The following is a 13,082-nucleotide window of genomic DNA, read 5'->3' on the forward strand; positions in this document are numbered from 1 at the left end:
GAAAGAGATACACATAGATTGTACAACACATAGACAAATTGGGAAATTTCCACAGGGGTAAGAGGATAATTGCGTGTGAGATGGATAAGAGGGTCAAAAGCCATATACATGTGAGACCTAATGGATCTATCAAAAGTCATGAAAGAAATTATTCTGGGATCCTAGAGGAAATTACCAGTAGGACATGGACAAAGGAAAATACAGCACACACATAGAGATCAATAGCAAGTACACACAGATTGTAATTGAATCAGAGTTTTTATAAATTAAAGCACATAGAATAAAAGATAGTTTAAGGTTCTTACGAATAATCCTTCTAAAATTCTAGAGTGGGAGAAGAAGCAGAATAAATACGAGTGTACTTTAACAACATGGGTAGTAAATCCTCTAAGGAAATCCCGGTATTGACGGGAGATGAACGTTTTATGCTGGGAAAAGATAAGAGAAACATTTTTATTTTGGCCCGAAATGGAGGATGGATGTTTAAATGTTGAAAGATTGGAATTAAGGATAAAACAAATACATAGGGTCTGTGGGGATAAGACAGAGAAGCAGCGCACAGAAGGCCTGGACACTGCTCGTGTTTGGCTGGCAGAAGCTAGGAAGAGAGCGGAGGGAGCCAGCGATAAGGGCGTTACTAACAATGATTTGGGTAGCCAGGAGCAGACAGAGAGGACTCCCACAGCTCCCACAGAGACACCATCTAAACCCAAATTATACCCCTCCCTGGCTGACCAGGGGTGGCGGGAGAACCCAGATAACGAGGTGGTGATGGTGAGACGGAGGCAACCACATCAAGTGCCGCCCGTACCGTTACCCCCTCCCCCATATGCTGGTCCTCAGGGAGCCAAGGGAGGTAGAGAGGAAGAGACACAGAAAGGAGAACAGGTTTTAACAAACTTATGTAGAAAGAGAGAGAGGCAGAGTAGGGTTAGACATAGCCAGGGTGTGGCTGTCTGGAGCCCGCAGAAGAAGGCAAATGTAGAAAGAGGAGGCATGACTAACTATGGAGAGCGGGGGAGCAGACACTAGTGAGGGGAAGGACGATTTTCAGAATTTAGTTATAAACAGCGATTTGTGAAGTTTTTGAATTGGCTACAATTGATTTGGCATTACAACACGAACAGAAACCCTATTTGACACTAACAGTAATGGGAGAGAGAATCAAATTTCTGTGTGATACTGGGGCGTGTCTTGTTTTCTGAGTTTTAATAAACACATACAATTATTTTGATAGGGAATGTTCTGGGAACCTGGGATACAAAATGTAGATAAAGTTCTTAGCTTTAATTTGTTTAACCTGTTAGGGCTAGGGGGCAGTATTGACACGGCTGGATAAAAAACGTACCCGATTTAATCTGGTTACTACTCCTGCCCAGTAACTAGAATATGCATATAATTATTGGCTTTGGATAAAAAACACTCCAAAGTTTCTAAAACTGTTTGAATGGTGTCTGTGAGTATAACAGAACTCAAATGGCAGGTCAAAACCTGAGAGATTCCTTTACAGGAAGTGGCCTGTCTGACCATTTATTGTCTTTCTTTGACATCTCATTCCATTGCAAAGGATCTCTGCGGTAACGTGACACTTCCCACGGCTCCAATAGGCTCTCAGAGCCCGGGAAAAACCTGAATGTCGTCATTCCAGCCCCAGGCTGAAACACATTATCGCCTTTCTCAAGTGGCCGATCAAGGGACTGTGGGCTTAGGCGCGTGCACTGGCTGCCCCCGTCTTTGTGATTTTTCCTCTGTTTACCGAAAAGGAGATTCCCGGTCGGAATATTATCGCTTTTTTACGAGATAAATTGCATAAAAATTGATTTTAAACAGCGGTTGACATGCTTCGAAGTACGGTAATGGAATATTTCGAATTTTTTTGTCACGAATTGCGCCATGCGTGCGACCCTGATTTACCATTTTGGATAGTTTCTGGAACGCACGAACAAAACGCCGCTATTCGGATAAACGATGGATTATTTGGGACCAAACCAACATTTGTTATTGAAGTAGAAGTCCTGGGAGTGCATTCTGACGAAGACAACAAAGGTAATAACATTTTTGTTATAGTAAATCTGATTTTGGTGAAGGCTAAACTTGCCGGGTGTCTAAATAGCTAGCCCGTGATGGCTGGGCTATGTACTTAGAATATTGCAAAATGTGCTTTCACCAAAAAGCTATTTTAAAATCGGACATATCGAGTGCATAGAGGAGTTCTGTATCTATAATTCTTAAAATAATTGTTATGCTTTTTGTGAACGTTTATCGTGAGTAATTTAGTAAATTGTTAGAAAATTCCCCGGAAGTTTGCTAGTTCTGAACGTCACATGCTAATGTAAAAAGCAGTTTTTTGATATAAATATGAACTTGATTGAACAAAACATGCATGTATTGTATAACATAATGTCCTAGGTGTGTCATCTGATGAAGATCATCAAAGGTTAGTGCTGCATTTAGCTGTCTTCTGGGTTTTTGTGACATTATATGCTAGCTTGAAAAATGGGTGTCTGATTATTTCTGGCTGGGTACTCTGCTGACATAATCTAATGTTTTGCTTTCGTTGTAAAGCCTTTTTGAAATCGGACAGTGTGGTTAGATTAACGAGAGTCTTGTCTTTAACCTCTTACATCTAGACGTTCCGCTAGCGGAACACCTGCTCCAATATCCAATGATAGGCGTGGCGCGAATTACAAATTCCTCAAAAATACAAAAACTTCAATTTTTCAAACATATGACTATTTCACAGCATTTTAAAGACAAGACTCTCCTTTATCTAACCACACTGTCCGATTTCAAAAAGGCTTTACACATTCGTGACAAAAAAAAACGAAATATTCCATTACCGTACTTCGAAGCATGTCAACCACTGTTTAACCTCTATGGGCTAGGTGGGACGCAGGCGTCCCACCCGTGGTGCACTCCATCAACAGCAGGTGCATTTCAAGAGCGGCAAATTTGAATCCAAATAAATGTCAAAATTCAAATTTTTCAAACATACAACTATTTTACACCCTTTGAAAGATAAACATCTCCTTAATCTAACCACGTTTTACGATTTCAAAAAGGTTTTACAGCGAAAGCATAAATTTTGAGTATGTTAGGACAGTACATTTACAAGAGTTGTGTGTAATGTTTTGTCAATTCAAAGACAGGGTCACCAAAACCATAAAACCAGCTAAAATGATGCACTAACCTTTTACAATCTCCATCAGATGACACTCCTAGGACATTATGTTAGACAATGCATGCATTTTTAGTTCTATCAAGTTCATATTTATATCCAAAAACAGCGTTTTACTATGGCATTGATGTTGAGGAAATCGTTTCCCTCCAATAACCGGCAGTCAAGTCAGCACCACAAATTAAATAATTAAAATTAGAAAACATTGGTAAAATATTATATTGTCATTTAAAGAATTATAGATTTACATCTCTTGAACGCAATCAACTTGCCAGATTTAAAAATAACCTTACTGGGAAATCACACTTTGCAATAATCTGAGCACTGCGCCCAGAAAAATACGCGTTGCGATACAGACTAGTCGTCATGTTGGGGAGATCTAAAATCGAAAATACTATGTAAATAATCCATTACCTTTGATTCTCTTCATCAGATGTCACTTCCAGGTATCACAGGTCCATAACGAATGTAGTTTTGTTCAAAAAAGCTCATCATTTATGTCCAAAAATCTCCGTCTTGTTAGCACATGATCTAAGCCCGCCGGACTTCACTTCATGAACGAGGGGAAAAAATATATTTACGTTCGTTCAAACATGTCAAACGTTGTATAGCATAAATCATTAGGGCCTTTTTTAACCAGAACATGAATAATATTCAAGGTGGACGAATGCATACTCTTATAACGTATTGGAACGAGGGTACCCAACATGAACTCGCACGCCAGGTGTCTAATGGGCCGTCATCGTTCCATGGCTCTTGTTCGGTCAGATCTCCCTCCAGAAGACTCAAAACACTTTGTAAAGGCTGGTGACATCTAGTGGAAGCAATAGGAAGTGCCAAAATATTCCTCAGCCCCTGTGTTTTTCAATGGCATAGGTTTAAAGGTAATACAACACATCAGGTATCCACTTCCTGTCAGAAAATGTCTCAGGGTTTTGCCTGCCAAATGAGTTCTGTTATACTCACAGACACCATTCAAACAGTTTTAGAAACTTTAGAGTGTTTTCTATCCATATATAATAAGTATATGCATATTCTAGTTACTGGGTAGGATTAGTAACCAGATTAAATCGGGTACATTTTTTTTATCCAGCCGTGCAAATACTGCCCCCTAGCCCTAACAGGTTAAAATCCATTTTTATGCCATTTTTCTCGTAAAAAAGCGATAATATTCCGACCGGGAATGTCCATTTAGCTAAACAGAGGAAAGAAAACAAAGCTTTCGGTCGACGCGGGCACGAGCCTGAGTCTCACAGTACTGTAACCAGCCACTACCCAAACGCGCAACTTTTTTTCAGCCAGAGCCTGCAAAGCCACGATTCAGCGTTTTGCCGCCTTCTGAGAGCCTATGGCAGCCGTAGGAAGTGTCACGGGACAGCTAAGATCCTCACTTTTCAATAAACAGAGACAAGAAGAACGACACCTTGTCAGACAGGCCACTTCCTGCATGAAATCTTCTCAGGTTTTGACCTGCCATTTGAGTTCTGTTATACTCACAGACACCATTCAAACAGTTTTAGAAACTTTAGGGTGTTTTCTATCCAAAGCCAATAATTATATGCATATTCTAGTTACTGGGCAGGAGTAGTAACCAGATTAAATCGGGTACGTTTTTTATCCAGCCGTGAAAATACTGCCCCCTAGCCATAACAGGTTAAATAGCTGTAAAATAGTCATATGTTTGAGAAATTGAAGTAAAAGGATTTTTAAGGTATTTGAAAATCGCTCCACAGGATTCAACTGGCTGTTACGTAGGTGGGACGAATTCGTCCCGCCTGCCCTAGAGAGGTTAATGTATAAGAAACACGGTTCTGAAAGGGTGGTATGACTTTTGACCCCTCTGGTGACTTTTCCTGTGTGGTCTGATCAGCCACATTGAAAAGCCATTTGGATGGTGAATTTAAGGTCATTGGTGATATTGATTGTAAGGGAATTTGTAGAACTGATAATTATGATGGAGTTAAAGTTCTTAGACACAATTGATAATTTGAACCAATAAGAAGACTAAAAGGGCAAAGCCTTAGACTAAGGGTAGGCTTCCTTAAGTCTATTTTCCTAGAACAATAAGGGTACAATAATGTTTCTTGGTGGAGTAAATCAGATTACTCATTTTGATCTGATTATGCTATTTGAAAATATTTTGACCAGTAGCAGGGGTATTTTTTACATGATCTAGATACGTTTATTTTCCCTTAGGAAGTCAGCTGTGGTTGAAAGCAGTGTAAGAGATTTAACACAACAAGGCTGTGGAATTGATATAATAGTATTATATTTTGTTGTGAATAAGTTTAATAATGGTAGACTTAGGTCAACAGGACAGGGATATATGACATCTGTAGGTGATCTAGGATCATTGAGGGTATTGTGATACATTTAAGTAGATATGCAATATCTAGACAGGTAGATTTTTCTAAAACTCAGGAGTGCAACCAAGGAGACAATGAGACATTTAGTCAATATTTGGAAACAACCCATATTATGAGAAAAAGCTGGAGACAGATAAATAGAAGGGCAGACGGAAAAATCCTCCCCTGCACTGCTGAAACCTTGAGGGTTGGGGAGTAGCAGGAAGAAAGGAGGGGGGCCAGCAGGAGTAGATAGGAAGAGAATTTGGTTCACTTAGCTTTAGGATATTAATTCATGGAGAGACTATCGGCTCCGTTGGCAGGCATGTATTTTAGTTTTGATTTTAAGTTTATGTTTGGTAAATTCGCTAGGAGGAGATATGATAATTTTGTTGAAAGTAATTGTTACCCTAACTAAAAGGGCAATGAAAGCTTAGTTGGTTTCAGGTGTTAGACACTGAACCATTGCCCAGACACTATTCTGCACAGTAGGCCGAAATAGTAGCATTGACTAGAACCGGTGAAATAAGAAAGGAGAGAAAAGTTACTATTTACACAGACAAGCACATAGACATTTAAAACCATACAAAACAGCATAGATAAATCTTAAAGAAGACAAAACACTTGACAGAGGATTGTTAAATTATAGCCAAGGATGAAGGCCCCAGGGAGAATTGGACATGTGGAAAATGAAAGGGGGCATCCTACAAGAGAAGGTCTGACATAAGGATAATTTACTTATCCTACCAAAGACATTGTATGGATATGCAGCAATATTGATACATAGGCTAAGCAATGTATCAAGGGGAGGGAAGTATAGTAGAGTAGTTAGGAAAGAGTGATGGCCTAGAGGATAATTACTTAACACATTTTTTTGTAGAATATCCATTCCAACAGTTGGAAATGGACCTTATTGAGATATTCCGAAATGAGGGGAAGAAGGGGTGTTTAACAATAATAGATAAGTATAGCAAATGGGTAGAAGCGTTACCAACTTACTTGGTGGACATGATTATGGTAGCTAAAATATTAAGTCAAGATATTATCCCTAGAGTTGGTTTACTAGGAGCCATCTTTTTAAATGATGGATGACAGTTTAGCTAATCAGGTAGAGCCTATAGAATGCCAGAGTTAGAGATACCAGAACAGGTAGACATAGAAGTTGAAGAAATACTAGCAGAGCACATGAGAAGACTGTTTGTTAACCAAACCCGTATGTCCAAGATTTTGTGTCCAACAGGTGAATTACAGGAGAAGGTGATTCACTCAGTACAACCAGGAGACTGGGTGTGGATCCAGTCCCTGAGGAGAAAAAACTGGAAGCAGCCCCGTTGAGAAGGCCCATACCAGGTTCTGTTAACCTGTTAGGGCTAGGGGGCAGCATTGACACGGCTGGATAAAAAACATACCCGATTTAATCTGGTTACCACTCCTACTCAGTAACTAGAATATGCATATACTTATTACATATGGATAGAAAACACCCTAAATTTTCTAAAACTGTTTGAATGGTGTCTGTGAGTATAACAGAACTCAAATGGCAGGTCAAAACCTGAGAGATTCCTTTACAGGAAGTGGCCTGTCTGACCATTTCTGGAACTTCTTTGCCATCTCTATCATTTACTAAGGATCTCTGCTCTAACGTGACACTTCCCACGTCTTCCATAGGCTCTCAGAGCCCGGGAAAAAACAGAATGTCGTCATTCCAGCCCCAGGCTGAAACACATTATCGCCTTTCTCAAGTGGCCCATCAAGAGACACTAGCTTATGCGCGTGACCCCGACCGCCCCCGCCTTTGGGATTTTTTCCTCTGTTTGCCGAAAAGGAGATTCCCTGTCGGAATATTATCGCTTTTCTACGAGAAAAATGACGTAAAAATTGATTTTAAACAGCGGTTGACATGCTTCGACGTACCGCAATGGAATACTTTGAATTTTATTGTCAGGAATTGCGCCAAGCGCGCGACACTTCTTTACTATTTCGGATAGTGTCTGGAACGCACGAACAAAACGCCGCTATTCGGATATAACGATGGATTATTTTGGACCAAACCAACATTTGTTATTGAAGTAGCTGTCCTGGGTGTGCATTCTGACGAAGACAACAAAAGGTAATGACATTTTTATAATAGTAAATATGATTATGGTGAGTGCTAAACTTGCCGGGTGTCTAAATAGCGAGCCCGTGATGCCTGGGCTATGTACTTAGAATATTGCAAAATGTGCTTTCACCAAAAAGCTATTTTAAAATCGGACATATCGAGTGCATAGAGGAGGTCTGTATCTATAATTCTTAAAATAATTGTTATGCTTTTTGTGAACGTTTATCGTGAGTAATTTAGTAAAATGTTAGCGAATTCCCCGGAAGTTTGCGGGGGGTATGCTAGTTCTGAACGTCACATGCTAATGTAAAAAGCTGGTTTTTGATATAAATATGAACTTGATTGAACAAAACATGCATGTATTGTATAACATAATGTCCTAGGGTTGTCATCTGATGAAGATCATCAAAGGTGAGTGCTGCATTTAGCTGTCTTCTGGGTTTTGGTGACATTATATGCTGGCTTGAAAAATGGGTGTCTGATTATTTCTGGCTTGGTACTCTGCTGACATAATCTAATGTTTTGCTTTCGTTGTAAAGCCTTTTTGAAATCGGACAGTGTGGTTAGATTAACGAGAGTCTTATCTTTAAATGGCTGTAAAATAGTCATATGTTTGAGAAATTGAAGTAATAGGATTTTTAAGATTTTGAAAATCGCGCCACAGGCTGGCAGTGGCTGTTACGTAGGTGGGACGAATTCGTCCCGCCGGTCCCATAGAGGTTAAACCACTGCCTTTGCCATTAGAAAAGCTGAAAGAGTCATTTGGGTCCACGTTACCCACTGCAAGAAGGTATGTACACATATGAGCACTGCTGATCACACACAGAGTTAGGAGAAGAAGCGAGTACCAACAGGGTCCGGGGGTTACCTCCTTAACGAAGATTCCCTATCCCGACCGTTCATCACTGTGTGTGCTCCTAGAGCTCCGATCAGTGGGATGGCGAATACGGCCCTCCAGGCCAGGAAGATGGCTCTGTTTCTTTTGATCATGAGATGCCAATGTTTGATGAAACAATTTTCAACGTTTAGATTGAATTTTCAACGTTTAGATTGACTGTTCCTTTAATGAAAATTATGATGAAAATCCTGAATCGAAGTGTCATAATTGGAAATAGGCCTAGGACTGTCATTGATGGGTATAGGAGGAATATTCATGTATTGGTCTTGTTTAATCCTTGTATCACAATTATGTTTCCATATAGCGTGTGATTATTTGTGTTTCCATATAGCGTGTGATTATTTGTGTTTCCATATAGCGTGTGATTATTTGTGTTTCCATATAGCGTGTAATTATGTGTGATTACATAAAGCATGTGATTAGTAGGGTTCTCATATAGCATTTGATCATCATGGTGAATTATTTAATCATTTAAGGGTGGAATTGATAAGAGAATTATCTAATAAAGGTAAATGAATCAATAAACCATGATGAATTATTAGTCATACAGCATGGTTAATGAATAATCAATGTAATGATCAATGTAGTGATCGATTGGTCTGATTAGTTCCAGAAAGTCCAGGAACCACTGGAGAGGGAAAGAAATGTGTGTATGCAATTAGTATAGAGAGCAGGGGACAGATGGTAAAGGGAGTACAACTTCAAAGGGTTCCTAACCTTGAGGGAAAGGAACAGGCTGAGCTAGGTAGTGATAACAGTGTGAAGTCAATGGGGGATGCAGGTCACCAACAGTTTGTGTGTAAATGCATGTGCGTAAGTAAGCAAGAACTATAAAATGACTGTTTTGTTATCCTGACCTCAGAACATTCTCTGAATAAAGCTACAGAAACCTTTTGCAGAAAGCTGAGTCCTTGCCTAATTATTTAACCCATTGTCTTACAAACCTTGGGCATTAGTCAAGGCGAATTGATTATTGATTATTATCATCAAGATATAACATTCCTTTAACACACATACTCACTAAAACAATACAAAATACAAAAACATTACATCCAATAATATACAATTCTTAACAACAACACAACACCATCATCAACTGTCGTCTTACAGATGAGAAACCACAGATAACTCATGTGTACAGGTTTGGATAGATTTTAGCCATGTTTTCAATTAAAATTTAAAACAATAATCAGTGCAGCTTCTCAAGTCCACGGGCATTGCGTTCCAATATATTCTAGCTCTAACAGAGTAGGCTGATTGGCCGATTTTACTCTGTCGAAAAGGGACAACGCAATCCCCTCCAGTTACTGCCCTTGTTATCTTGGAGGTGCTTTCCTTGAGCATGATATGCCGGCATTGGGGTGGAGGGGCAAGACCATGCAGGATCCTAAAGACAAGGCTTGCATCTACATCCTGCTTAAAGCTACCCAGACTAAATAAATTATGTTTGTAAATGATATGACAATGGTGGAAACTGTTTGGTTTGTTATCATAAATCTTAGGTGTTTGTTTGTAGTGATTCAATTGGTTTCAGAATAGTAGCTCCTGCTTGGGACCAGCATGTGAGGCAACATCTCAGATGTGAGAAGATCATAGCATGCATATATAGTTTGGCAGCCTCCAGAGGAAGGGATGGTCTTATAAACCTAAAATTGGATAATCCAAACTTAACCGTGTTAACCACCTTCTTCGCGTGTTTCTTAAATGTCAAATTGGAGTCCAAAATGAAACCAAGATACCTGAAGTTAGACACAACTTTCAGATTCTCCCCATTAACAAGAACAGCTGGTTGGGAAGAATCAATGGATTTCTTAGAGAAGTACATACAAACAGTCTTGTCGATATTTACACTACCGTTCAAAAGTTTGGGGCCACTTAGAAATGTCCTTGTTTTTGAAGGAAAAGCACATTTTTTGTCCATTAAAATAACATCAAATTGATCAGAAATACAGTGTAGATATTGTTAATGTTGTAAATGACTATTGTAGCTGGAAACAGCAGATTTGTTATGGAATATCTACATAGGCGTACAGAGGCCCATTATCAACAACCATCCCTCCTGTGTTCCAATGGCACATTGTGTTAGCTAATCCCAGTTTATCATTTTAAAAGGCTAATTGATCATTAGAAAACCCTTTTGCAATTATGTTAGCACAGCTGAAAACTGTTGTCCTCATTAAAGAATCAATAAAACTGGCCTTCTTTAGACTAGTTGTGTATCTAGAGCATCAGCATTTGTAGGTTCGATTACAGGCTCAAAATGGCCAGAAACAAAGAGTTTCTTCTAAAACTCGTCAGTCTATTCTTGTTCTGAGAAATGAAGGCTATTCCATGCGAGAAATTGCCAAGAAACTGAAGATCTCGTACAATGCTGTATACTACTCCCTTCACAGAACAGCGCAAACTGGCTCTAACCAGAATAAAAAGAGGAATACGAGGCCCCGGTGCACAACTGAGCAAGAGGACAAGTACATTAGAATGTCTAGTTTGTGATCCTCAACTGGCAGCTTCATTAAATAGTTCCCGCAAAACACCAGTCTCAACGTCAACAGTGAAGAGGTGACTCTGGGATTCTGGCCTTCTTGTTTTGCGGGTCCTATTTAATGAAGCTGCCAGTTGGGACATTAAAGGCAGAAATAGGAGATTTCTTCAGCCATATCTAAGAGAAACAGAAAAAATCTAGATTAGTCTTTCAATAAATGTTCTACCTGTTCACTCTTAGAAATAATGCTACGAATATTCAGAAGACCTCCCAATATTCCTCTAGGCTTGGAACGAGGGTCCCAGAGTATTTTAGCCTGATTAACGGTTTGCAAATGTTTCATGGTACAATGTTCTCTAACACCTGGGTTAAGGGAACTGGGTTTCTGACTCGAAGGCAGGTTTTGTTTGGGACATGTATCAAGAGTTGGCATTAAAAATGAATGATCAGCAGATTGCTCATTCTCTTGAAAAGCCATGTTAGCGACACCAGGTACCATTCTCCTATGTCAAATTCACCCCGTCTTTTTCCTTGGGAGCCAAGGAATTATTCTCTTCAATCACAGTCATTTCGGCTGAGATATGTGATACGTCTGCCCTACTCATGGGGACAGGATTGTTGTCCTGCACATAGTGTGACAAAGTTTCATCTATGCACCTTACGTTGTCCAGTGTAGTAGGACTGTACTCTACCATCTCCTGACCCCCTCTAGCGTGGGATTGTGTCAGCCAGTCCTATATACGCGCTGACCTTGTCCATTATGAAATACTTTGATTCAGTGAGGGCCCATCTTTACAGACCGTGTTATAGGAATGATGGGTGCTGCTTCAACATACACAAAAGGATCTCCATTGGAGCAGTTTGTAAGTTGACCCTTATATCTTATCATGCGCCTCATCACTCTCGCCACCACCTTACATCTAGCTTTTGCCAGAAACTCAGTCACAACACTATCATCTGCTGATTCCAGTAGTTCTTTAATTGTAACCTGAATGGAGTTCTGGTCAGCCATGCGTGACTTCAAACTGAACAGATTATTCTTCCTATTTCGCAACAAAGCATCTTTCACTCATGCTGCCAAACATACCCTCGTAAAACTGACTATCCTACCGATCCTCGACTTCGGCGACGTAATTTACAAAATAGCCTCCAACACTCTACTCAGCAAATTGGATGCAGTCTATCACAGTGCCATCCGTTTTGTCACCAAAGCCCCATATACTACCCACCACTGCGACTTGTACGCTCTCGTTGGCTGGCCCTCGCTTCATACTCGTCGCCAAACCCACTGGCTCCAGGTCATCTACAAGACCCTGCTAGGTAAAGTTCCCCCTTATCTCAGCTCGCTGGTAACCATAGTAGCACCCACCTGTAGCACGCACTCCAGCAGGTATATCTCTCTGGTCACCCCCAAAGCCAATTCCTCCTTCGGCCGCCTCTCCTTCCAGTTCTCTGCTGCCAATGACTGGAACGAACTACAAAAATCTCTAAAACTGGAAACACTTATCTCCCTCACTAGCTTTAAGCACCAGTTGTCAGAGCAGCTCACAGATTACTGCACCTGTACATAGCCCATCTATAATTTAGCCCAAACAACTACCTCTTCCCCTACTGTATTTATTTATTTTGCTCCTTTGCACCCCATTATTTATATTTCTACTTTGCACTTTCTTCCACTGCAAATCTACCATTCCAGTGTTTTACTTGCTATATTGTATTTACTTCGCCACCATGGCCTTTTTTGCCTTCACCTCCCTTATCTCACCACATTTGCTCACTTTGTATATAGACTTATTTTTCTACTATATTATTGACTGTAGGTTTGTTTTACTCCATGTGTAACTGTGTTGTTGTATGTTGTCGAACTGCTTTGCTTTATCTTGGCCAGGTCGCAATTGTAAATGAGAACTTGTTCTCAACTTGCCTACCTGGTTAAATAAAGGTGAAATAAAAAAACAAAATTACCTTTGAACACATGTTTTCCTCTGACTGTTATTCCTCTGATCAGATGCTTTGCCCTTGCTTCCTTACTGAGAATATATATACGCCAGAGTGCACGTACTCTCTGTGCTGACCTC

The sequence above is a fragment of the Salmo salar genome, chromosome 04 (assembly GCF_965601325.2).
Source record: "Salmo salar chromosome 04, fSalSal1, whole genome shotgun sequence".
In the NCBI taxonomy this organism is placed as follows: domain Eukaryota; kingdom Metazoa; phylum Chordata; class Actinopteri; order Salmoniformes; family Salmonidae; genus Salmo; species Salmo salar.